Here is a 23,160-nt window from a genome sequence, read left to right as displayed (position 1 = left end):
CAGGCATATTCGAGATTAGATCGGACATAAGTAATATATAACTGTCGCTTGAGTGATGAAGGTGCGAGAGAGAAGTTTCTTTTCAGGTAACCACGCATGCGATTGGCCTTTGATGTTACGTGCTCGATGTGGTACTTCCATGAAAGATCATTAGTAATATGTACACCGAGGTATTTATAGGTAGTTACGGATTCAAGCGCCGTGCTGTAAAGAAGGTAGTTCGGGCAAGGCATGTTATTACGCGATACTCTCATTGATTTACATTTAAGAATGTTAAGCTTCATTTTCCACATTTCACACCAAGCAGAAATATTATTTAGGTCACTTTGAAGGATTATTATGTCAGTATAATTAGAAATGTTGCGGTAGATAACACAATCATCAGCAAAAAGACAGACAGAAGAAGCTATGCTAGTAGGTAAATCATTAACATGAATCAAAAATAGTAATGGGCCTAAAACTGAGCCCTGTGGCACTCCGGAGGAAACAGGTGCCTCTAGAGAATCGGTTCCATTCACCGTGACGAATTGAGTGCGGTTAGAAAGAAAGTCGCGTATCCAGTGTTGTACTAAAGGGTCAACGCTTAGGCTGGTTAATTTTAGCATAAGGAGCTCATGGTTTACACTATCAAAGGCTTTTGCAAAATTCAGTATATGCAATCAGTGATGAGGCCGGCGTCAAGGAATGCGTGAAGGTCATTAGTAAACGTAAGTAGCTGTGTTTCGCAAGAAAAATGTTCACGAAAACCATGCTGGGATGGATGAAAAAAGTTATTCGACTCCAAGAAGTTAACTAAGTGAGTAAAGATGACATGTTCTAATATTTTGCAGGGGAACAGATGTTAGTGATATCGCACGATCATTACTTGGGTTGTGTGCGTCACCAGTCTTATAGAAAGGCACAACCTTGGCTACTTTCCAATCCTTGGGCAAGCATCCATAGCTGAGCGATTTCGTGAAAATGTAATTCAGAATGATGGAGCTGTACTCATTAGTGTTTTGCAAGAATTTAGCGTTAATGCCATCCCGGCCACATGAAGATGATCGTTTTAGTCTGTTAATAATAGCACGAATGCCGGCTGGGTCAAGCATGATGGGATCCATTGGTGTAAGGTGTGCTCTGGGATACGAAGGAAGAGTGAATATTGGGTCTCAGAGCAAGTTTGTAAAGGTGGCATTAAAGATTGAGGCGCAAAGATGCTTTGGAACTGGTTCACCATTGTTATTGAGAGATACGTCGTTTGTTGTTGCTGCTTTTCATTGTGTTCCAAAAGCGTTTAGGGTTAGTTTTGAGTAAGGATGGGAGCGTTGAACGAAAAAAGGTAAATTTCGCCGTTTTCAGTGCCTCTGAATATGCCGAAGAAGCGGCTTTGTATACAGCCCATCTCTCCGGGTTAGGCAATTTTTTCGCACTACGAAACAGCCTGCTTTTTTTGTTCGATAACCGCTTGATATATCTGTTATACCAGGGAGCGTTTTTGTTGCCGTAAATAGCTCGTAAAAAAATAAATTTGTTAGTTAGATCAGCTACTTTTGTTCTAAAAGAATTCCAAAGTTCTTCGACTGACTGCTCATTGTAGGTTGAAATAAAGTTGTCAAGGAAAGAGGAAAGTTCAATGTTAATAGCATCGTAATTGCCACCGTTGTAGTCCCTTATTTGTTTGAGCCGTTTTTGTGCACGTGTAGATGGAATAGACAATGTAAAATGAAGAACGTCATGGTCACTTAATCCAGGCACGAGTAACGAGTGACGTCATGTCAGGAGCAGATGTAAGGACGAGATCGAGTAAGGACGAAGTAGTACACGCGTCGGTAGGTGAACAATCTGCGATAGGTGAAAATCAGTACATGTGTTAAGAAATGTGACCGCGTCCACGCATGTTGGTTCTGAAAAGGGACACAAATGGGACCATCTGATCGTCGGAAAGTTAGTCACCTAGAATAAAAAGGCGTATACCAGGGAAGCGCACAACAATCTGGTTCAAACAATCATGAAAATTTGCACAAAAAGTGTGACACGAGGTAGGGGGACGGTAGCAAGCACCGAAGATAAGTATTTTAAAATTAACGGTAATGCAACACCACACTATTTCTAGATTGCTACTAATATGGATAGGATAAGATTCAATAAATTCATTAATGGCAATGAGAACGCCCCAACCCATTTTATCAGTGCGGTCACGACGATACACATTAAATTTTTTGTTACACTGAAATAACTTCGCATCAGATTTAAAGTGCTAGGGATTGAAGTCTACTGAATGTCTCCTCCGTTATTGCCACGCGCCAAACGGGGATTACTTTCTACGCCTTATGCAAGCACGGAAGATGGTCAATTGATCCGCACATCACCGGGTCAGCGCGGGGTCAGTAATCACTACCATTTCGGGGGAAGATTATTCACCCCGAAAGTTTATCATGAATCTCTGAAGTGTATAGCCTTTGCACAGGATGTTCACTCAGTAAAGATAGCCCCGCGCGAACATTGCGCAGTGGTTCTTGAAAACGACGGCTATCGTATCATCACGTCCAGGAATGTGCTCATCAGGCCGAAGGGTCACTGCCTCTGCTACCTGGACTGTCAATGCATGGTAAGTTTAATTGCTAAAATATAGATCTTCAAAAGTCCACTACCCTGACCTAAATATCATCTTGCATTATCAACTTTATCAGTGAAGACTATACTCTTCCAGGTTTTTACAAACATTGCACATTACACAGAAGACCACTCCACCTGAAAATAAATTAGCTTCACGGAGCTACCTTAGGCCCTGGATATCGTTTAGACACCTCGTCTTCTAGTGAAGACGTTATTTAGCCTGACCTGAATATATTCTTGCATTCACAAACTTATCAGTGAAGACTATACTGTTCCAGGTTTTTACAACCATTGCGCACTGCACAGAAGACCACTCCACCTGAAAAAAATATTAGCTTCACGGAGCTACCTTTGGTGGTGGATATTGTTTAGACACCTCGCCTTTTAGTTAAGACGTTATTTAGCCAGGCGATGGCCATATTCACAGCCATCTATCGAGTGCCGTATCGTAGTTCCGAAACGTCAGAACGTGGCAGAACAATCGAAGATTCAATATGCGTATTTCGTCTATAAAAAGCGTTGAACAATTCGTGGCCGACGCAAGGGACTATTTTGACTGTGGACGGCCCGCCAAACATAAGTCCCTAGAGTATACTGGATTTACCTCAACAGTACTTCTGACAGAACTTGTCAAGTTACGCCTTGGCGTCATTTTGACAGTAAATGTTACTGGCAGCTGCAAATGTTCCCTTATTGAAATAAGACGAACCTTTTGAACTAACAGGAACTAATCGTGGTATCTATGAATGAAACCACGAGCAGGGTGCGCTGTAGCGTTCGCCATTCTTTACGAGAAGCTCGGCATGCGTAGCCCGCCGAACCAGTCGCTGGCGCCGGATATGCTCGAAAGGGAAGAAACGCGCGCTAACAAGTATTTCGTCTTTGTTGAATCAAGCGAACTGCAGAACTTCCGTTAGATGTCACAAACGAAGCTACCGGCTTCCGTCTCGTTAAGCGCACCATGATCAATTATATAGAAATGGTATTCAAGTGTCGACAGGACTGTGTGATAACAGCTATAGCGCAGTCAGGTTTTGCAGCTCAGCTAGTGCATGTCTGAAAAAAAGAAAGAAGGAAGACGGATGAACTGATCGCAGCAACGGCATCGGTTTATTCAATGCTCTGCCTTCCCTGCGAAGGTAAAAACATTTTATTTTTTAAAGGAAACTTCACACACTGTGGGGATTCGTGACACTCACGCGTCCCCTGATATGTTGTTTTCCCGCATAGCTCCCGTCTTCTGTAATCCGGCTTCGCTACGTAGCTTGGTGCCCGCGGCAGTCGGTGTGGTTGAAGCGCATTGCGAGAGATGGCGCGAGTGTGACTCTGCTAACGCACCTAACAGCGGGGTTACTTGGGCGCGGAAAGAAGGCTCTTCCCCTTCGGCTCAGAATCGGCAAGCGGCGCGGACGTTCTGCGCGCGCGCTGATCCATTCTTCTGCGAGACCGTCTCGCGAGGCTTACTCGGGATTGGACGAACACGATCGTTCGAACGCGCCACCGTTCTCGCGACCGTACGCGCGAACGACCAGGCGTTGGTGTCCAGTATGCGGCCAAACATATTCGTTCGCTATCCGGTCGCGGTGAGTCGGACTTCCGCGATTTGTCGCGAGCCCATCGGCACGTTTTGTGGACAGCAACTCGACTAGCAGGCATTAGTCTATGAAACGTGCAATAAATGCCCTTGTGATTGTTTGCACTACTGTGGTGTCGTTCATTTGTCCCAAGAGCGCGGGTGAGGACCCCACAACACAAACACATGCGAATCCATTATCCATTTTACTCAGATATAAAATCCCTTTTCAAGGGGATAGCAAGGTAAATATACCTGGTAGCGAAGCTTCCATAGGAGCCCATACGTTCAAAACATGGCGGTCCATCGGCGGTTCATGGGGCTTAGCGCCATCTGTATGTGGTGGGAACACTTCCGGCGGAAGCAAAAATAATGTGATGCCATGTCCGTTAAAAGCAGAAGTGACGTTATGTTATTTTTGAAGGCGCGAAATTTGTTTTGTAGTCCTGCCTTTGGAACTATATATTCAAATGCCCCGCCATTCGACTTGATGGGCGTTTCGAGTTTTCAGCGTGGAAAGCGATGCAGGAAAAGGCCAGCCGTACGGTTGTCGAAATCGCATCCCTGCCCAGAACATACTTTCTTTGGAGGCCGACGAAAGCTTTAGGTGTAGAGTGCTGATCCTATTGTCGGATACCAAGCCCGTCGGCCAGCGCAGTCGCGCGAAAACAACTGCACAATCAGCTGGCGGTCGTAACTCACTACTTTTGACTGAACAGATTAAGAAGCGATGAAGCTACCCGCGTCACCAAATTCAGACAAACTTCGACAAGCAAGAAAGCGCAAACTGTGAGGGGGTCGTATTTCAACAGGTGAGCTTTACGAGTGCGCCTTTCTGCTCACTTCAAGACGTGCATTGCATTGCGAGTGACAGTGGCGTCAACGCCCCCCGTAGCGATGGGCGCTGTAAAGAAATGCATTTATTAATAATAATAAAATTAAATTTGTGCTTTCTTAAATCTTCACGAATATATAAAATTGACTAGGATTTTTATTTTCGTTGAATGAATCTAACTGTGTCTCACTTGAATTAAAAAACGCGTTTTTCTTTCCCAATGTTTGTTCCCTCCAAACATAGTCGTGCTTCAATCGCTGCTCCCATAACCCCCCATGCTGATGTCGGTGACAATCTGTACTGAACCGCTTTTCGCGCGAAGCTTCGCGACCTATTTGAATCGACCTTGGGGATAGTCCATCGTCTTGAGTGTCGCGTGCACTATTGTTCAACAAGCAAACTTAATTTGCAAACGTTTCATTGTTTCGCTGTTTGCGAATAAAAGCATTTGCCTTGTTTGTTTGGTTTTCTAAAAAGAGCGGCTGCTCTGGTCATTATTTATTAGGGGTGTGTTCTGTGCAAAATCTACACTTTCGCTTTCTGTTTCTTAAAGATTGTAATTGCGACATACTTTTGAATGTTCCGACTATTGACGACACAAACAAAATGTTGAACATGGTCCAGAACGTAAACGTAGCTCACTGCTAATTATAAATAAAGTCATACGTTACTTCAGTACAGAGGTTAATGTAAAACAAATGTAATTGGGAGGCGCAGTACGAAGCTTCACAATTTGTTCTGCATCACTGCAGTCAACTCGTGTTCTTTATTGTATGAGAAGATCCTGAACCCAATAATAACAGATACATGTCGTCGTAATAATTTCACTTCTTTTCTTGACATAGAGCACCAATTACATCCGGAATTCATTAATTATTGTAATTATGAAGAGTGGGCTGAACTTAATTAAATATTCATGCTAAGGGACAGTTGTCTCCGCAATGTTTGCGTCATATATCGAGCAAAATGTTTAAATTTGTAGGCCTTAAAGACACTAAATCATAATTCGTGACCGAAGAGGCTGCGGGTAAAAGGTGTAGTTAGAGGAATTAAGGGGGGGGGAGGTCTTTGTTCTTTCTTTTTTTGTCCGTAGGGCGCTGCTCTTAAATTCCAGCGTATATTTGATTGAAGTCAGCAAGTTGCTTCCTCAATTCAGCCAAATCTGCTTGCCTAATATTTTGATCTTTAGCTAAATTGACAGTCAGAAGAACTTCACAATGGGATTATCAGTAACGGAAGCACACATGCATTGTTTCGCGGAAAACATTTGTTTACTCCTCAATGTTACGTCCACAACAAACTATAAAAATAAAAAAGTACGCGAGTTGACACAAGTGCATTCTCGTTGCAAACATTCAGTGCGAGACCAGATGTCAATTTTCTTTTTTTTTTTTTTTTTTGAATGAGCCTATCTTTTTCTCCACTTCGCTCAGCGCTCGAGGCAAGTGGTCACACCCTCTGAAGAACATAGGTTGAACTTATTTCACTGGCCTGCGCGTTTTTGCAGAAAGCTGGTATTGCCATCGGCCATACCATGCTGAATACGCCGGTTCTCGTCCGATCTGATTCCTTGAAGCCGAGTCCACTGGTAAATTTGACTGCATGTGTTAAAAAATTATGCACGTGCAATTAGGGCACGTCTTGTAATCGATGTGAAGCGAAGCTTTTGCGAAGCCGTATAGATAATGCTACAAATTTGTCCATTTCATTCCTGCCTCTTTGGCGTAAAGAAAATTGACACACGCGCCCGTGCTCTGCGCACCCGCGCTTCGCAGTGTCACACACGCGGCAATAATCGCAGCTGTAGTTGGCGTTTGTACGTGTGGGTGGGGCCTAATTGTTCGTCGGGGTGCTGTGCTATTTTACAGCGAAGCTGTTAGTTTCTCATTGGTCGGCATTTTTCGTGTCGATGTCCGCGGGCAAAAAATGTGGGCCGATCCCGGAGGTTGTGCAACGTCGGGCCACCGGCGGCGACAGTGAAGCAGGCTTCAAGCACTCAGCAACGTGAAGCGGAAAGGGCATACATTCTTTGGACTGACGCATACAATGTGCATAACAGCATTCGTTTTAATAAAGAACACGCATCTAAAACAGATAATTGGTGATAAGGCGCTCCTCATAACAATGCGAAGCACGCAGCGCTCCCCGCATACGTTTCCCGGTAAAGATTACTGTTGCGCAAAGTGTCGTGGCGACGGCATTTTGCGACGTGAGGAGTGACGTCACTGGCCTTTGGTATATAAAGAACCAGCCTAGCAACTGCTTTCAATGTTGTTGCAGCGCCGAAATGGGTAGGCAACGCATAGTTAGCACTTCCGAAGAGCAATTCTATACTCCGCAGCGGCAAAGGGGAAAAAGAAACGGCAATACGACCAACGGCGGCGTGCTGTCAAAATTACCATTACTCTAAAGCAATAAAGCATTGCATACCTGTAGTGGCGCTTTTAAACAGCTTCGCTGGGCATCCACTTTCGCAGTGCCGGGATGGCGAGTCATATTTCTTTTTTATGTGTGAGCTACTCGACAAGACAGCAGCACCAGCCACGGTTAGGAAAGTCCGAAGGGGGAGGTGGGGTATTCCGCACAGTAGCGATCAGGGACCTGAATGCGGAAACTAAAGAGTACACTTCCAAAAAGAATTTCGCGCGCGAGAATCACAACCTTCACAATTTATTTTGTCGGCGCCTGGTACTTTTACGATAAGCATCGTTACCTAACCCCGGAAATAATTTTAGATCATGTACTATATAAATTGAAGAGATAAAATATTAAGAAAATAAAATATTCATGCATGGAAAGCACGAACAAATATTGACGTTGCGTTGCTTACTCCAAATTTATTTGTCTTTTCCAATCTCTGCCCTCGAGGCGACGAGGTGTATCAACGGAAATACCAATGCTTTTTGTGCAAATCATACTAGTGGGACTTCTTTTTTTCGTCGTACCTTGCACAGGAAAAGACGCGTCATACAGTTAACGCAACGCTGACATGCTTGTAATGAAGCTTCAAGCTAAGTATGTCGGTGCTAGAACAGCAAATAGCCCAAATATTTCCCTTGCCCAACGCTTCACATAAACAAAAATATAACAATCCCAGACGTGCAACGACAAATGCGACCGCAAAGGATTCGGTGGTACTAGATATATAGTCTCCTTTAATTTTCACGGCGCATGCAAGTTTTATTTTCAGGAAGACATCATCCAACCACATCTAGAATAATTGCTGCTACGGGAAATGCATACTCCGAGCATATAACGCGAAAGGTGCACGTGAACAAATCATGTCTGCGGCCTGCCCGCTGACTCGCAGGAAGGAAAACCATGCGTCTCGTGCGGCCAGCGCACAGGCCACGGTGGCGCAGGCATCGCACCTTTCAAAGAGTGGCACCAGGGCGCGCCACAGAACACCTATACAAACTTAGAGAAGGGAAACTGTACCTTCCACAGTGCTACGGAAATAAGCGTAGCGGTGGCGTCGTGAACTAAAGTATGTGACCACGGGTGGCGCTGTACAACAGGAAACGGAAACGGGGTTTTGCACAGTATGGTCGCTTTAGCTACTGGGTTCTGGCTGATGCGCATCGATCGTGCTCCCGCCAGTTAGGTTGCTGTGTGGCAAACGTAGCGCCTACATACGTATGTAGGCGCTACGTTTGCCACACAGCAACCAAACTGGCGGGAGCACGATCAAGGCGCAGCAGAATATATGTAGCGCTGAGTCATATCGAGTTAAGGCACACTCTGAACTGACTTTTAAGGGCGTCCCGAGCGGTTTTTCGTTTATTACGCCGCCGTTACCCCAAGTTGTGCCGCCGCGCTCCAGCTGTTGCATTTCGTGTAGGGCTACTGACAGAGTGCGGTTTCCAGGTGGCACGATGGCCTCGACTGGAATAAACGCACACACCAAAGATTGAGTAAGTTTGAAAATATTTTATTTGCATTTTACAAGTACAACAAAAAGCACACGTCTACGGATCCACACAAACGCGGTTACATAGTCAAGAACATAGTCAAGAAATGGCTCATTAATAAGGGTAGCACAGACGCACAAGAAAGAAGACCTAAGCTACAAAACGTACAGTCGGCTGCTAAACATAACTTCCCTGTCACCGCGTGTCACTTTTATACAGCATCTTTAGAGCACTACCAGGCCGGGTAATTTAGCGAAAAGAACGCAACAGCTTACGGCCGTCAGCTGCCTCTTCCTTACGGGTGTCATAATTATCCTAATCTCCGCATCAACGTCGTGCAAGTCCGCATACAGGTATCTGTATCTGAACCACATGTGCCAGCTTAATACATGTGTAGTGAAATTATGATAACCACTGCGTCTTATCAAACGTATTGGTTTTGCAAATGCGCATTACAGCTGACGGAACGACATACTGTAAGTGAAGCACAAGAGAACAAGGACAAAAGGAGGATGCAACACTTGAAGAAGTGAAGAATTAGTAGGCGTACAGCAAACAAGCGATGACGGAGAACGCACAATGATGCATCGGGTGTTCTGTGACATCGGTTTGCGTACTTACGGTGTTATGGAGATCAACGGCATAAAAACGTACCTTCAAGCGTATTCCGTCAACCTCCGCCGCATTCATTATGATAATCAACGCCTAAACAAAATGAGGCACTATTTTTTGCCAAGAGTAGACCTCTTTACAGCAAGTCTGTGTAATGACTCGCAGACGAAACCAGCATGCTTTCGAAAATGTTTTACCGCCGTAGTATTCGAACGCCAACGGCCAGGAAACACATCGATACCAATAGGCTGTCGGCTGTCGGTGGTTAATCAAGTACAAAAACCTTGACGCTATGACTAAAAAGCAGCTTCAACAATCAAATTTTAAAAAAAATCAACTGCCTATTTGCCTGAGGTAAAAAAAACATCCTTAGACACCTCGATTGTTCATGTCAATGGTTTGTGTAAATTAAAAAAATCAGCATGTTCAGCGCCCCTAGCAGAGAAAGCACCAATTAAAGTATTCGACCAAATTACAGTAGCTCCACTTGCACGCTTACGCTGAAACGCGCCTCGATTGATTTTTCGCCCTCTGTGGCCATTTGTTGAACTTGAGAGTGTGCGGGGCCTGGGCGCGCATCGAGGCCACGATTGTCTAAAACCCCTTCAATTTCGTAATGTAGCGACACTCTCCTAACCACCTTCGCTCCTCCTTGTTTCTCCCCTCTTTCACGCTCCCTCCTCGACCGTGGCGCCGCCTACACTGCTCGAGCGTAGCAACGGCGCCAACATGCGCTCCTCGCCACTCCGTAGACCACGGAGGAAGGAAACTCAGGAGAGGCCCCGACGATACTCTTTGCGAAGCGAAAGTGAGGCCGGAAGTTGGCGTTGCTCATGGCGTTGCTCCGCCTATCGGGCCAGCTCTCCTCTCTTGTTTACATTTCTCGCGAAACCACGCCGCGCTGCACGCAATCGTGCTGCTCGGACCCGCGCGCTCCGCAGCAATACGAAACAATCGTTAGCACGTTAGCATGATTCCGCCAAAGAGGGAAATATTTCCTGCGCATATTCCTTCGTCCGTTGCCATTGCCGTGGCGTGGTACATTGCGTGCAGCGTTGCATGCGCGTTCATTTCACAAACTTTAGTTCCTCCTGTCCCACCTGGCCACAGCAACATCCGGGAGAGCACGGTCTCGATAACGCAGCGCAACAAAACACGGAAACCAACGCAAACCTGCCTGCACGGCGCCTTTGCCACGGTACGAAACCTACGGAGCAACACGTGTGAGCGCACAGAACCAAAACAAAGTCGCCATTGTGGCCCGAAAGGCATAGCCGCTACGGCAAAGAAATAAAAAATCAGCAAGAAAGAGGAGAATCTACTACGTGACTTCCTCCACACTTTTTTCCTATCGCGCGGAGGGGGTAGGGCCTCTCCTCAGTTTCCTTCCTCCATGCCGTAGACGCTTCTTGAGCAAAAATGGCGCTGATGCACGGCGCGAAGGCCCACGTGATGCTATTAGGCCAATAGCGACGCGGCGTCGGCCTCGGCCAGAGCGCTCGAGGAGGAGACGGCATTCTTCAAAGCGTGCCGCCTCTTTACGAAGTTTAAGGGGAATTAATGAGTGTCGACATAACACCAGGGCACGTGCCCGCCGCCAAATCATCGTCATTTCAGAAGATACACGACAATGCAGCTTCACATGCGTGCATCGTGTGGAAATATGGATTGGTCGTGGTTAGCACAATGGGCATCCCTAGTGAATGAATGAATGCTTTATTTTCAACAGACCTAATACAGAGCCTGCAAGAGGTGCAGAGGCTAAAGGCTTAAAATGCCTGACAAAGGCCTCTGACCCTTTAGAGTTTGGCAAGCGGTTTTAGGCAAAGATAAGTCATGCTTTCATCATAAACAAATAAACAAAAAAACATGAAAAAACACAGAATATAACCATTTTACATTTTTATAAGAACAGTATCTATGTCTATGCATGTCTGCAGTATCACATACATAATGTATGAAGTACATATATACATTGAACATACATTTCACGTGCGTGCTTTTTATTATTATGCAACTATATTCATACAACATACGAAGATGTTTGTATACACACATACATATCGCACGCCTTTGCATATTTACACACACCAAAAGAAATCAAATAGTAAGGGGAGAAACAACCACAGCAAACATTATTTCTGAGAGTAGTTTAATTCTGAAATGATTATTACATTTCTTATGTTATCTTTGAAAATATTTATAGTGGTACTGAAATCCAATTTTTCTTTCACCTTATTTAATACATCAGCTACCTGATATTGCGTTTTCTGTCGTCCGTATTCAGTTCGTATTTTAGGAGTGCATCGTTTTTGGAATCTTAGGCAATAGCTAGGAATTTTTTCATATTTTGTGTAGAGTTTGTTTTTGTGTATTAATTGCAATAGCTTGAAATAGTATAACGGGTCTGCCCGCAGTATACCATGTTTTATAAGTAAGGGAGCCGTTCTTAAACCTTGCATTCTACCATAATAATTTTCAAAAAACCGTAAAATCCTTTTTTGGAGTATAACAAGCTTGTTGTAATTTGTTTTAGAGCACAGAATAACTCATTCACTAGTTAATGATGTCGCGTGAGCACGTAAGTACATTACTCGTGACCGTGTTGCATGCTGGTGCCACAGTGCCTAGGCGAGCTGGTGATGTGCAAGGCGGAAAGTCCGGCAAACCGGGACAAGCGGAACACCAACAAAATGCCTTCAGCGGCTCCCGTGCGGAAGCCCACGTCAGTGATGACGACAAGCTCGTCTCACTTCTACAAGATCCCAGAGCCCCTCTATACTGCCTCGGCGACTGCAGACGCGGCGGATCCACTGTCCTGCGGCTTATCGACAACAATCGTCGTACTCGAAATTCTACTTAGCTTGGGTAAGGCCGCTGAAAGTGCGCTCCACGTGCGCGTCACTTCTCAAGAAGCTACATTACTTAGCCCCAACCGCTGCTCAAATAAGCTATGTGCTTTGGCTATGTGCTTTGGGCCCTACGCAGCCCACCTAACTAAATGTGTTGCCGTCTGACGGTGTACTCTCTTTCAAAACAATCAAACAATTCCCAACTTTTTTTCACGAGTGTTTGTAGAGTAACCAGGTTTGTCGTCATCCATACATAAAGCAGCTGTCTTTACTGTACGCACGAGTACCTTATTCATGTCCTAGGCAGGATGAAGGGCTCTCTCAGCGCCAGCTGACGTCATCCTATGTCTTCAAGATTTCCTAATTACATCACGCCACCTAGTTTTCTGCCGTCCTGCACTTCCCTTCACTTGACACCCATTCTGCAACCATAACATACAACCAGTTATATTACCATACGCCTTACTGGGCTGTCAGGATGGCCCGGATGGGGGGTCCAGCCCCGCCCTCTTCATTGTTTAAAGACGAGGTCACCCCCCCCCCCTCAGCAGGTCAGCTGTGTAGCCCTGCGGCACCCACTCTACAAGCACTGGATGCAATTTTGTTACCAGTAGTGCCTTGTGAGGAGCACTTTCTAACTCTCCGATATTTCGATTAATGATTTAACCGCGATTATTCGGTTGATGTGGCATGAGCAAAAACACGAAAGCAGGCATTATCGTACTGGTAGGTGCATTTCCCCCAGGCACTGCACATGACGGCCAGCACCCTTGTACGACTAAGATTATTGGCACAGCATACTGTTTCCCGAGTCACAACCGAGCGTGAAGCTACCTGGTCGTGAATTCAAGGTTCACCTTGGTCTCTTTAGTTTATCACTTAATTTTCATTAGTTTAGTTACGCATTGAGTGCTGCGTTATACCAAAGACGCATATGCATTTTATCCACATGTGTAGGTAAGTAGGTGTGAAAACACAAAATATATTGTAGTACCTGCCCAGTCGAAAGAAACCATTGAGTCTAGCTCGTTTTTTTTCAATGGGACCCAACTGATTCCAATTGGACGTCATCGGAGGCCGAGTTACAATTGGGCTTCATGAGAAGTCCAGTTTGATCCAATTGGGCATCATGAGTAGTACAGTGATTCCATTTGGACATCAATGGAGCTTGGTATGTCAACTGGTCCCAACTGGACCCAATTGGAAGTCACTAGATGAGTAATCTCGTGAAACAACGAAATATATAATAATAGTAGCACAATTATATTGTTAGTTTTCAACTAAAAGACTTTGTATTTGTATTTTGGTGTGGTCAGTGGAGAGAAGCACTTAGCTTTCGGTGAAGTTAAAAATCTCTCTTGAATTTTTGCCTATTTCTTGCCTCTTGGTCAATTTCTTGTCACTTTGCCACTTGGTCAACCAACAGAGAGAGAGATGAAGAGGAAAGGCAGGGAGGTTAACCAGGTATGTCTCCAGTTTGCTACCCTACACTGGGGTTGGGAGATAGAGGTTAGAAAGAGGACAGAGAGAAAAAGGTCTAAAAAAAGGGAAGAAAACATGCACACACAGAGACACACACACGCAAAGGACATTCCAGTTCACAAAGGCCGATATACTGCAAGAAGCACAGTAGCGCTTGCACGGCCTTTTTCTGTGGCGTGAGGTCTGTCGATGGGGTAGAATTCCTTCTTCCGATAGTGGTCGGTGGTCTCGCTGGTCGAGTTCGTGCCGAAAGGATTCCCTCAGTTTTACTGTAGTACAGGCAGTCACCCTGAATATGACCAATCGATTCTTCATGGCCGCAGTGGTCACAGGTTGCGGTGTCGGCCATCCCTATGCGGAACGCATGGGCTTTGGTAAAAGCAACACCCAACCATAGTCCAATTGAGCTAATTGGCAGAGCATCGCACGCGTAATGAGCAGACGTGGGATCGTTCGCCACCTAAGGCAAGATTTTTCAACCACTTTCATCTCCGTTAATTTATATTCTTTTTATTTCAGTTAGTACGTACAGTTAATTTCCCCTGTGTTGTCTTTGGCGTCTTTGTTTGTTGGCTTCTTGTTTGTTTTTATTAAATATTTTAAAGACACAGTGAAAAAGGTGAAAACCTAGCTGCAACGAAAATGCGGCCGCACACGACAGAGGCCACTGGGCGATCACACCAAGATTGGTTTAACCAAACCATAAGTTTGTTTAATAAGTACCTGTAATTACAACGGTGTTTAGACCAAGTTTTTTGTATATAGGCACTAGTATCGCGGCGACTTGCATGCGAAAATTCTTAAAGATCTTCTATTCCGCCTGTTGAGGCATGCAGCCGTGGCGCAATGGTTGCAGTATCGGGCTTAATCCGTCTGCACGTATTACTCAAAAACCTACACCATGGCCTTCTTTGGAACTTAGTGATCGCCGACGTCTGCGAACCAATCATCGGCTTCGACTTCCTCACGTACCACAAGTGCCAGAGGTTTTCTGTTAGAATAAAGCCGTCAGACAATTTTATATTTATAACTCTCCAAAACATAACATCGGCCAGTGGTCCCAGTGCACATACCCAGTGGCGCATTATTTTAGGCTATGTCCGAGATCGGCACGTGGAAACGTCGAGCTTCACCGCAAAAACTGGCTTGACTCTGAGAAGAATGCTTCGCATTGAAAAAATTCGCCGACGATTACGACACTCCCTAATGCGAACTTTGAGCGCAGCTCTATACGTATTTTCAATTCAGGATGTATTTGCTGGCGCGGACAATCTGTCTCGTGTCTCGTGCGTGTTGCAAACGGAGCGGAGTGTGGCGCTACTGCCTCGTTAATCGGGGGATTGCGAGAGGCAGCGCGTGGGTGATGCATGGGCGCGATTCAGAGCAGCTGCCGCCGACAAACGTCCGTTCATGCAGCACTTTGTTTCCATATATGGTATCGGTCATGTCATCGGTTAACAGACGATACGCACTGTGGCTTCATCTCGTAGCCATCGTCGTCGCAGGGCCCGTCTTATGCAACACTACACTTTTCTCCCGATTTCATCATACCCTCCTCCTCCTCCTTCCTCTTCGCTATCGTAATCATTTATTCCCCGTTGCGCTCCGCGTTCTCTTTGATCCTTCGCTGTGCTCGTTCGCTTGGTTACGATGAGGATGCCTAGGGACGCCGACACTTGCTGCAGGAATGGGGCCAAAGAGCTGCGTTCTAAAACATTCTTAAGCCTCTGTGAACAAAGTTTTTCTGATGCAAGGATCCTGGAGAGAAGTAATGAAAAAACTGCCTTGGAACTCTTAGAAGTATTTCACATTCGAATCAATGGTCAAGACTGTATCAGCCAGACCTGTTTCTTTATGTGATGCAAAAATAAGATACCTAACCTTTTGCCATTGCTAACTTCTTTTGTCCTTCATTGCTCCTTATTATCGCTCATTTTCGCTGTTAGATGTAGCATGGACTTCTGAATAAACAGTTGTAAGTGTGGTGCCTGTTCTCTGTTCAATTTCTTTCTTTTTCCGTTGGTTTTTCCTTTTCTGAATTTTTGCACTACACGTCTAATGGCATCCTCAACAAATCGCATCGGTGCGCACCAGGGCACCTTGGCAATGAATGGATGAAACAATAGAACTGAAAACCCCGGTGCGCCTTGTAACAATTTGTCAAAGATGTAGTTGCATGTAGCTGCCAGTAAGTGTGTGCACCATGTATCATCTTTGTTCATGTCTTCTGTGATGTTAAACAACTACTACCAACGTGTTCCAACATCCATCTGCATCTACAAGCATTCAGTGTACCATTTCATGTTCAGAATAAGACTAAAGCCAGAGACATTGTTGAATACTAGCAAATCCAATCTCTACAAGGAGAACTTTTTTTGTGTTTGTGTGCAGGCTTGTTCAAAGCAATAGTTGGTCTTGCAAGCCCACCTGTAGCAAGATGGGGCCTTCAAAATTATATTGCACAACTCGAGCACTCTCGTGACACTGATTCAAATGGTTCATCAACTTACGATGCGTAAGTGATAAACAATTGATGGTACTTAACAACGCAAACAACAAAGGAGCCATGAGACATGCTGTAGTAGATGGCACTGAACTGACTTTGACCACCTAGGTTTTTTTAGCATACATTGAAGCTTGGTACACGAGCATTCTTGTATTCTGTTCTTAACAGAATGAGGCCACCCATGACCTTAATTGGACTCAGCAGCAGAACGTCACAGCAATTCAGATGGGTGACAATAACGCCTGTTCAATGATGTGGGTGCTTACTTAGAAGGCAAATCAACGATTTTCTATTGCACGAAGTTTTACCATGTTAGTCATGCATTTGTGCTTGTGGCAGCCGCATAAACTTTCAAGTCATATCATCACAGTACAACATTCAGTCTTGCTTAAAAGCATTTCTATCATACCACTGTTCTGAACTTCGTTCATACTAGAAACATGTATGCATAAGCAGACACTATAGGTTCGGAGGCATCTGCATAAGCAACTGCCATATTTTGAAAGCTGATGCACTAAAGAAGGTACCGAATGAAAGCTCTAGTGAAAGTTTACAGTAATTTTGCATGCATGCACATGTGTCAGTGTGAAACAGTGCAATATTGATGAGCTTTTATGTTGATGTCATGAACAAGTCATGTCGCAAATATTCCAGACATGAAAAGAGAAGAGTCGGTGCTGGGACAGTCTTCTGCATGAATGCATTCTGCTTCTGCATGCTGCTCTTCATTTTCTGTGGGAGAAAAAAAATTTATCACACAAAGGTGAGTGAGTGAGAAAATTAACCAGCCTCTAAACAAATAAGATTCTTGAAATGCCATTTTCTACAAACAAACTAATTTTGAAACTGGCAAGCTGTTTCTAAAGCAACACAGTCAGTTGAGGGACTATGCCCGGCATTGTGCACTCATGTTGATTTTGTGTATGAGCTGCAGCACAAGAAATCTTCCATTTAGCCTGTAAACTTAGCTAACAAAGTTACAATCTTCAACACTAAAATCATGTTACTCAATGTAATCAACATTGCTACAGTTAGAGTATTTGTTGCTACAACCACATTCCATAGGTAACAGAGAAACCACATCACTGAGACATTTGCACCACACATGTGTAATCAATTACCAGGAATGTTAACTATAAAAAACCCAAGAACATGTGACTGTAGAGACATTTTGCAGCATTTTCACCTGTATTAAAACTAACAACATGCATCACAATTGAAACTTAGAAAAATTTTTAAAAATGCAAAATCCCTCATTATGTAGGAATATACTGAAGTGAAAGTTGCATGCAAACAGAGACCACTTTTCACCATCACATATAACAATAAAACCCATGAGCTTTGTTTTTCCCTTTTTCCAGAGAGAAGAACTCGAGGACAAGATTTTCGGTTTTGATGCTGCGAGTCCACAAAGACTGCAAGGTCAAGTGGTGCCCACATCTAACATCAGAACTATCTAGATTGCCTTATAAAAAGATAAAGGCCGCCATTTATTTTCAATAGTGCAAGCCTCAAGACACTAGCAATTGGGCATAATGTACTTCTACAATGTGAATATATGCAGCTTTTACGCTAACTCTACAAGTCGTCTGCCTAAATCAATATAAAAATTCATTTTCCTTTATTTTGAAAATATTTATGGCCACTGACTAAAACTCACTTCCCGAAACAAAGGGCACCTATGCACGATGTCTTGTGCATATCATTTTGCACGCACTTCACTCCGCAATTGCACGTGGTGGACTACAGGAAGCAGCATTGCAGAAACTATTGAGAACACAAATCAGCATTTTGTTTTGTGCAGACTTATAACAAAACTGAGGATGTAGTCACAACGTATGCCACAAAATGCAACAACAAAGGCACCCCAAGATGAGCAGCCTCATGCACTTCCAGTTGAAAACTTGGTGGACTGAGGGGAGAGAGGGCATTTAAGAGGAGGCTTTTAACTCGAGGGCACCTATATAGACACATGGCAAAAGAAAAATAAATTTTCTCGGCAACCACTGCTCCACATTTGATGAGGTTTCTTACATTTCAAAGAAAAAGTTCAAATCTAGTGACCGTTGGAAATGAATTTTTGATTTAGGCTGGTAATTTTTTAATAAAATTTGCTTAAAATGGCAAATATTCACAAAAGGAAAATGCCAAGTTCATAAACGTGAAACTCAGCAATGAAAAATGATATTACTATTCTGTAAACTGTGTCTAATAGGACATTCAAAACAAACGAAATTGATTTACTGTTATTATACATGGCTCTCAAGTACAGCACTAATATGTGAGTAGGGCTTTTGCAAAACCCTTATAAACATTTCAGCACTTTCACCCAAGATGTACACTGATATATAAAATATGCATACTTTTGATGCTCTCAAGGATTCACTTTGCAGAATTGCAAAATCTGTTTTTGGTGCAGAGTTATGAATTTCTAAACTTCTCGCTTGTATTTTCTCTTCGTGAAATTTTCGTAAAAAAAATCCAGAGCCTAAATCAACATAACCTACAGTCACTAAGAATGTAACCTTTTAAATGCAAGTAAGTTCATTCAAATTGGTCAAGGGGATGCCCCATAAAAGCATTTGTTTTACATGCGCTTGATTACGCGGCATCGGAGCCGGCTCTGAACTGAAGCTTTCTCTTAAGAGGAGTAGGCAATCAGGTATTATGCAAAATAGAAGTGAGGCGTGCAGACAGGAAACAAGAGCAGAGAAGTGTGTCCTGTCTGCACGCCTCACTTCTATTTTGCATAATGAATCCTTACCAACTAGCTTCTAATCAGGTATTCATCATGGCAAGTTTTGCAGCACACAGCAGAATGACGCAAGTAAATGTGACGACAGTGCACAATTGCCCCGTATACGAGGGTTGATCCAGAAATAAGGTTCCCATCAATTTTGGAAATAGGCAACATTGTCTATTCCCACAGCGATTTACATCATTGGAAAGATGAAACTTTGCTCTATTTTTCTATATAATCGCCATCTTTTTCTACGCATTTTTGTAGACGGTGCTCCAATTTCTGTATCCCAATGTCGTAGAACTCCACCGCCAACCCGTTGAGGAAGCGCTTCACCCCTTCTTTGACTTCATCGCCGCTCCGGGAGCATTGGTCACTCAAATGTTATTTTAACTTGGGGAACAAGTGATAACCACAAGACACGAGGTCTGGACTGTACGGTGGGTGGGGCATGACAGTCCACTCAAAGTTTGTCAAAAGTTCCTAGGCTTGGCAGGAGAAGTGAGGTCGGGCGTTGTCGTGAAGCAGTGTTACACCGGCTGCCAGTCGTCCTCGCCGGCAGTTCTGGATAGCCCGCCTGAGTTTTCTTAGTGTTGCACAATAACTGAGTTTATGGTTATACCACGTTCTATGAAATTGATCAGCAGTATCCCCTTACGATCCCAAAAGATACTTACCATGACTTTGCCAGCACAAGGAGTTTGTTTGAACTTCTTTGCGACTGGTGACTCTGGGTGATGCCACTGTTTGGATTTTTGTTTCGTTTCGGGAGCGAAATGAAACGCCCACGTTTCGTCTCCCTTAACAATAGAGTCCAATAATCATTCGTTATCTTCTTAACACTTTTGAAGAAACTGACGAGCACAGTCAAGGCGTTTCTCCTCGTGGTCTGATGTAAATAGCCGCAGTACACATTGAGCACAACACCTGTGATACCCCAATTTTAACGCGATAGCGTTAAGGAGCTCGTGTCGCAGAAAAGCCGGTGTCGTCGGCGTCGGTGTCGGCGTCCGCGGCGTTGGCCATGAGCGATAAATCACGGCAGGCACTTCATAAATAAAAAGCAACTTCCAAGATGGGCTGGGTGGGAATCGAACCAGGGTCTCCGAAGTGTGAGACGGAGACGTTACCACTGAGCCACGAGTTCGATGCTTCAAAGCGGTACAAAAGCGCCTCTAGTGAACGCGGTGTTGCCTTAGAAACGAGCTGTTTCTAAGGCTCAGGCGTGCGTCGCTTGCTTAGGCGCACATTTCGTTGTCGCGCCGAACGCTGCGTTGCTCGACGCTCACCGCGTCCGATGCGGGGCGCGTAGTCGCTGCGCCGTAGCCCGTTGTCTTACACCCCTTGGCGGGTCGGCGGGAACGCTGTCGCGTTCCACTCTTGAAGGCGAAGCTTAAGCGTCCTCCAATTTTTTCAGTCAAAGCTCGCTCCACTGTGCCGTAAGAACTCCCAGGAATCTGAGCAACAAGTTCACGGACAGTAATCCTCTTGTTTTGAAGCACTTCGCGTTGGACCATCTCGATAACTGCCTCCAAAACTGACGATCTTCCACTCCGGTCTTCATCGTGGACTTCCTTCCAATCAGCACTAAACTTTCTGCACCACTTTCGGACGTGTTGAATGGATATACACTTGTCGCCATACACCTCTGTCAACGGACGACGAATATCCATGGGTGGAGCCCCTTTGGCGTGAAAAAAGCGAATTAGGGAACGAATCTCGCACTTGGCGAGATCAACAATGGGAACTTTCATATCGGACGGCTGCTGAGCCAAGAATGAGCGCGCAGCGAAGCGCGGCCGGTGGGAATCGAGAGGGGGAAACAGCCGCGCGCAGCAGTGTTGCCGGATTTCGCCTCGCACTATTCCCGTGTGGCTGGAGCTCTTTGGGAACCTTATTTCTGGATCAACTCTCGTATATGGACTCTCTAACTGCAGCAGAAGCAAAAAATGTGGCAAGGTGCAGACCTCAATGAGTCAGTGCTCCCTCAAAGTACAAGTGCAGTCAAAAAGTTCCTGGAATGATGGTTCAGCGTGCTAATGTTTCGAGCTATGGCAATGCTTACCTACCTTCGAAGCAGGAACCTCGCGTGCACACATACTTCCTCCATTGCTCCTGCCATTGTTGTAAGCAGTAGGAGAAGGCTTCTTTCAGAATCTGTGGGAGCTTAACTGTCGCATTACCTTTGACGCCCTCCACGGATGCGCTCCACTTGAGGCCCATTTTCAGAGTAGGGAACAGCCAAAAGTCACTTGGAGCGAGATCCGGAGAGTATGGTGGTTGAGGGATGACCAGAATAATATTCTCGCCGAAGAACTGTTGGATGGAAACAACTTTATTTTGAATCCGTCAAATTTGACTGCCATGCTCTCCAAGTGATGTGTGGCTTGGTGCGTTATCATGCCTCGCCGTTATCAGGCCTTGCAACTTGTCCCGCCGCATCCTTCAAACCGCATCGCACACCCTCTGCAAAACTTGCACGAAGAAATGGCCAGTAACAGACTGTCCAGGCGGTACGAACTCATAGTGCACCAAACTGTCGATGTCAAAGAATGCAATGAGCATCACACTTTGACTTCGGATCTGACGCACAATTTTTTTTTTGTCTGGGAAAGGCTGGTGTGCCACTCCAATGACTGCTGTTTCATCGCAGAGCCATAGGCGAACACCCAAGACTCATCACCAGTGACGATCTGTTCGAGCAACGTCGGGTCCTGCGTACTCTTCGCAAACAGTTCGCCAGCAATTGTCATGCGACCTTCCAGCTGCCTCGAAAGAAACTTCACACTGACGTGTCTCGTCTTTAAATCATTACATAAAATGACCTAAATTGATCCGTGTGAGCTACTCACTTCTTGCTTTAAGTCCTCGATTGCCATTCTTCGACCACGGCGAATCAGTTGTTCCACTTTGGCAATAATTCGCCATTTCAACATGCCGGCGGTCTCCCGCTGCACTCATCGTCCTCTAACGTCTCGTCTCTTTTTAAACCGTGCAAACCAGTCGCAAGGTGCGGTTTTCTTCAGTGCATTATCATCATAAACTTGCTGAAGGGCCGATAGTGATAAAGTTGTTGAAGTTAGCGCATTGTTGTGTCGTCTCCCTTCTGTCCTTGTTTGCTGGCGCTAAATATGTTTCCACTGAACGTTATTGTTGACATAAAACCGCAAGGCCTCCGCAAGCACAAAGCAACGTTATAACCACCACGAGTTATGCACATTATAATTCAAACTTACTATCACACTCAATAACCACCACGAGTGCGTCATGGCAGTTATTGATATGTGATATTAGCGTGACGTTTGAATTCTTTCAATTGTCACACTAGTTTGAATTTCCTAGGCATCTTTAACATGTGCATGAAAGAATTAATAAAGAATTATGGTGCGCGCGCGTAATGCGGTACGAGATGGAAGTACAGAAGCTGGCCACCAATCTACAAGAGGCGGGAGATCATGGACGGAGAATCGAACATCCAAAGGGCAGCTCCTAGGCCGTTGCTCTCCACCACCTGAAGCCCACAGCACCGATATCCTGGTCGTGCTTGTGGCTGCGGCCTGATGTCTCGCTTCCAGAGTACGAGACACCGATCTTCGTAGGCAGTTCCTCCACTACCCTCTGGTAGTGGAAGAGCTGGTTCTCGCAGCCACGGAGGCTGCCTCGTGGACTAACCCACCAGGGTAACGTCAATGCTTTGCCGCTGCCACTCCACGACCAGCACAAAGTTCGTGAGTGGGACCTCAAGGACAGGTGCGTGCTACATGCACCAAGCATGTCGGACGAATGCACTAGAGAAATATAAACAACCTTATAGTGCACTATACATGTGCTGTTTAGTTTTATTGTAATCGTTTCACGTTTTATGTCCGTGCTCACATTATCATTGTAATGATAATGTACGTCCTTGCCCTAGTATGATCAAGTTTTTTGCGTGTCACCTGTATTTACTCTCTGCATCCCAGTCAAAGCAGCGCAATACTAAGCAGAGCTCAGCACCACTCTACTTCGAATAGTCATCGTTGCATCGTCATGCATCGTTGAATAGGATGCA

The sequence above is a fragment of the Dermacentor variabilis genome, chromosome 11 (genome assembly GCF_050947875.1).
Source record: "Dermacentor variabilis isolate Ectoservices chromosome 11, ASM5094787v1, whole genome shotgun sequence".
NCBI lineage: Eukaryota > Metazoa > Arthropoda > Arachnida > Ixodida > Ixodidae > Dermacentor > Dermacentor variabilis.
Note: the sequence above shows the minus strand (reverse complement) of the source record.